The 5,181-nt window shown below is 36.9% G+C and overlaps 1 long non-coding RNA gene across 1 annotated transcript; it reads right to left on the minus strand.

Annotated features, from left to right (window-relative positions):
- Positions 1-1,229: 1,229 nt before the first annotated feature.
- On the minus strand, positions 1,230-5,181 carry LOC132161953 (uncharacterized). The gene is made up of 4 exons (XR_009438188.1): positions 5,123-5,181; positions 4,665-4,773; positions 3,429-3,548; positions 1,230-2,069 (listed from the first exon to the last, which is right to left on the minus strand). It is a non-coding gene; the product is annotated as an uncharacterized LOC132161953 (long non-coding RNA).

The following is a 5,181-nucleotide window of genomic DNA, read 5'->3' on the forward strand; positions in this document are numbered from 1 at the left end:
CTCCCTTTCTCGCTTCGTCTCCATCTCTCACTCCGTCAGCCGAGCAATGAGCACTAGCAGCCAGTTATCACCCATTCGGTCATTCCATTTCTTGTTTCCCCCTCTTCATTTCACAACAATACAACACTTATTCGGTGAATTTTTATTTCAAACATTTCTCACATCCATTTGGCCCCTTTCTTTCTCCCTTTCTCGCTTCGTCTCCATCTCTCGCTCTGTCAGCTGAGCAATGAGCACTCAACCAGTTCTGGACTTTTTATTTCTAGGTTTATTTGATATTTTCTTTGTTGATCTATGAAAATTTTGTTGTTTTGCTTGGTTTTAGTGGATAGGATTTAATCTACTCTACTTTTTAGTGTTCATTACTTCATTTACTTGCACGTTCCTTAAATTTGTGATGGACTTGTTTAATTTGGAGTCCTACAATTTCGGATTTGGTGGGAGTGGGACAATGAGCAAGGGAGAAACCGGTTACCAAACCAGGTAAAACCGAAACCGGCCAGTAACCAGGACCCCGATCTGGGGTCCCGGTTCTGGTTCCGATTCCCAGTTTTGGCCAAAAATCGAAAAATCGGATTGAGTTGACACCCCTATTATAAACAGAAGGTCCACGTTACCCAAAAAAAAAAAAAAAAAATTATAGAGGTAAATTCTGTTTAGTAAAAATAATTTTTTTACCAAATATATCAATTTTTTATTTTGCATAGCTTTTTAGGTTTTTTAAGTTTCATAACACAATCAGGTTTTTTAAGTTTCATAAAGCAATCTCAAACAGTCTCTTTACTTATTTGCATATAATCTCGTTAGATTAGTCATATGTATTGACCAAAGTATAAGCATTTTTATATAAATAAGAGAAATGATTGGCGTCAATAATTTGTCCATAATTTTCATTTCATTGATGTTCAATATATCAAAAAAAAAATCATAGAAAATAAACAAAAGACTAAAGAAGCACACTTGGAGTAAGTTGCTATAAGAAACATCCTAAACAAGATGCAGTTCTTTGAACAAAAAAATCATTGGTAAAAATCAACTGACAAACTTGGTAACATTGGCCAAGAATTAGCATGATTGGACTCAAATACACTTTGCACCCAAAAAAAAAAAAAAAAGTCAATTGAACTCAAATCTCACAAGTAAAAAGTAAAAGCAATATAAATTCCAAAAAAAAAAAAAAAAAAAATTATTTCACTTTCAATCATGCTTTTCCTTCGTACAACCCTGAGGTCAGTGTCATACATGTGGATAAGCCTGAAACAATCAGCTTACCCAACTTGATACATACGCAACAAAAGTATGAAACATTCTCATCACAATTCTTCTTGCTAGTAAATACAAAATTGGACTTCAAAATTCAAACTCAGCACTTTCCAAAGAGTTATATATATATATATATATATAGGAAAAACTTCACTTTGGCCCCCTGAACTTCCAGCTGATTTTGCAAACCTTCCTGAACTTTCAAATCTCTCACTTTATACCCCTAAACTTTCAATTTCTATCGCTTTGAACTCCTCTGTTAGTTTTCAACATTCAATTCAAACGGTTTGACATTTTATGTCCATTATACTCTCATCCAGTCCACTTGAAATTTCGAAAACACCACAAAACTACAACACCCACCCCAGCCCAAAACGACGTCGTTTTGGGCATTAAAATTATTATTTTTTTATTTTTTTATTTTAAAAAAAAATTTCATTCATGGTTTTGGGCTTTTGGGGGTGGCCAGACTAGCCCCAAAGGCTTGGAGGTAGTTTCGGCCACCCCCTACGGCCGGTATGGGAAGTTTCCCCATAAAATTAAGAATGAGAAGAATAACTATTAACATCACTAGATTGGTAACTTTTTCCATGTTATTTGGTACATAAAGAAACCTTGTCAGAATCTGACTACTTGGTGTCCAAGTTATAAGCCGGCATATAAGACTCTAGAATCAATTGTGAAAGAGTTGGTGATATGATCACAACAATCAAATCCGTATACTTCCACTGCTTGTTCATTGGGTCCTTGAACATCTCAGTGTAAACTTTTCCAGCTCCATGGGGTCCGCGCATATAGAAATTAATCTACATTAAATTGGTCAGACATAAGTAGAGATGAACAGATGTTTATCCACAATTCAAATTTTCCAAAACATATAGGGAAAATTACACTTTTACCCCCTAAAGTTGTCAGCGATTTGCAATTCCGCCTCCAAAGTTTCAATTTTTGCAATCCACCCCCCTAAAGTTTCAATTTTTTGCAATTCAGGCAATCCGTCAGTCAAAGCCGCTTTGACTGACGGAACAGTGATCATGTGCGCCACACGTGATCACTGTTGGCCTTTTTGTACCCAAAATGCCCTCACCCACACCTTACCCACAGCAAACGGCGTCGTTTGATGCTGCTCCTTCGCCAGAGTTCGTTGATGGGTCATTGCTCGAAAATTTGCCTTTACCTGCAACAAGATGGAGAGCCCAAATGACGGAATCTCCTGCAACAGATCGAAATCTCCTCCTCTGCCCCCTTTGGCGTTCAAAGACAAAGTCCCCTTTAACACTAAATTAATTCAAACTTTGAATGTCATTTTCTACAAAATTAATTCAAATTTTAATTATTCATTTTGTTGACAGTCTTCCTAAAGGGATCGCACAAGTCAATTTGTTGCTTGTATGTTTTGTTTGTTGGTGGCATACAGATCTTCAGGAAAACCATGTGCTGCATTTGGATTGGTTAATTAAGTCTAAGCTCAAAGAAAGATGTTGGGAGATGAGAGCATCCCAGAAAGCTAACGCGTTGCCCCATGCCTTGTCCTCTTCCATGTGCTTGCCCCACACCTTGTTCTCCTCCCACAGACAAGCCAGATCTAAGCAAAGCCAACCAAGTTCGAAACCAGGTTTTAGGGATTCAACGAACTCCAGCATGGGGGTATTTTGGGCGTGAGTTGGGTTGGGCGTGGGTCAAATGGGTTGGGCGTGCGTGGGGGTATTTTGGGTACAAAAAGGCCAACAGTGATCACGTGTGGCGCACATGATCACTGTTCCGTCAGTCAAAGCGGCTTTGACTGACGGATTGCCTGAATTGCAAAAAATTGAAACTTTAGAGGGGTGGATTGCAAAAATTGAAACTTTGGAGGCGGAATTGCAAATCGCTGACAACTTTGGGGGGGTAAACTGTAATTTTCCCAAACATATAATAATAACATCTAGAATCATAATAAATTCCAGAATAGTCGAATAGAGAATATTACACTAAAATTATTCAAATTGCAAAGTTCATGAAAGTCATTCTCCTTTCTTTATTTAACATGCTTGATGGAAATTGTGTTGCATATCTTAAATGGAGATTATTTCAAATAATTGATAAGAATAAAACTGTAATGCATATGCTTAGTGGAAGTTGCTTATAGATAACAAACTCGAGTTATCATGCTTGCATGAAATTACCTCTACATGCTCTACACCATCTTCATTGGTCCAAATCTTGTTAGGAATATAATGGCGTACAACACGATCTCTGCTTTCCTGACCATAACCTGTAATGGGGGATCCAATCCTCCCCCTAACCTGGTATATGAAAATATAAGCTGTTCAAATCTCTAAACTTATTTTTTGAACTTTTTTTATTATTAAAAATTCTTTTCTTCTTGGTCATTTTTATATTTAAAATAGAGAGACTTAGGCTATCAGACCTTTTACGAACCCAAAACAAAAAGCCTCCATGTTCTAAGCCTCATGCTTTGAGGCTACTGCCCAATGCATGAGTGAACTCTTAACATTTGTATGGTATATAACATTTCTCGTAAAATAATTAATAGATAATTCTTTCCTTATTTAAACTCTGGCTAAAGAGTCTAGTCCATTAACATCATTTTTACTAAAATACTTCAAGCCCATTATTTTCCATTATTTTTTAAAAAATTCAACTTCAAATGGGAGTGTAAGAGTATTCATTCCGCTTAGTATTTGAAATCATTATCAATTATTCTCCTTTCATTTGTTCTTTTAAGGATAAATAAATAAAGGCTTGCATGTTGGCCACTAGTGTGCCACCGTCTGGCGGCCTTGCTAGGACTGTCAGATCCACCGTATGGTGGCCGGCGATGTCTTCCATATAAGATCCGGTCTCACCCTGAGGCAAAGCCAGACATGGCTTGTGTAAAGCACTAAGGCAGGAAATTCCATTATTTTCCTTTTAAGATCACCCATGAAATGAAAATGAAAATGTAAGGAAGAAGTATGAGAAAGTCAAAAAAAAAAAGAGGACATTTTGTGCATGCTAGCTTCCACTAAAGCCAAACTTCTTGATATCTTTGCTCGTTGTTCCTAGAATCTTAACAGAGGTTTGGACACCAGCAGTACAACCCACAACAGTCTAAAGAACTGACGTCAAACAATTGCCCAAAAAAAACTAAAAACCAAAAACAAAAAAAAACTTTTGAAACGAAAATAAATCTCTATGTCATGTTACAAACAATCTATTTGAGGGAAGATTTTGACGTAAACAGAACCAAACAAGAGAGCGCCACCCTTCCAACCTCCAAGAAAGCAACTTCTCAAAGTTGGTAAGCTTCCAGAAGGAAGGCTGGAGTTTGATGATGTTAAACCAAAGGAAAATTTTAACTGCCATTATTTCTGCGAACCAGGGAAAAAAGAGCTATGTACACAACTGATTTTACATACTTTTGGCTCAGCAAAATCTTCAGAAAGAAGCTCACTAGTTCTCTAAAGGTACTCATGGATGGTGCACCTTCACCAATGCTTTGTAAAACATGTCAATAAATTGATCGTCCTAGCAAAAGAACAGTTCCATCAGTCAACCAGTAATTTTTAAATTTTAATCGAAAGGCTGGGAATGTTGGCACCCAAAAACCAATATTCAATCAAGAACAGGGAAGCATCCACCTAACCATGTTCTAAGTTGCAGTTACAGTAAAAACACTAGACAATTTGGCATAAATCAAAAAGCCTCACTGTACGAGCATATATAGTTATGCCTTAGCGCAATCATGGATACCATGGTTCACTACAATTCCTTTCAAAGTGGTTTTCCATTCCAGACATATGAGCAAAATTATTCTGTAATTAAAAGAACAAACAAGATAATCAGGGAAAAGGAAAAAAAGAATAGATGAAAGTACCTGAACAAGCACCAGAAGTGCATCACGTACTCTGTCTCTGCTAATAAGCAGTCCATCAA

Source organism: Corylus avellana, chromosome ca9 (genome assembly GCF_901000735.1).
Source record: "Corylus avellana chromosome ca9, CavTom2PMs-1.0".
Taxonomy (NCBI): domain Eukaryota; kingdom Viridiplantae; phylum Streptophyta; class Magnoliopsida; order Fagales; family Betulaceae; genus Corylus; species Corylus avellana.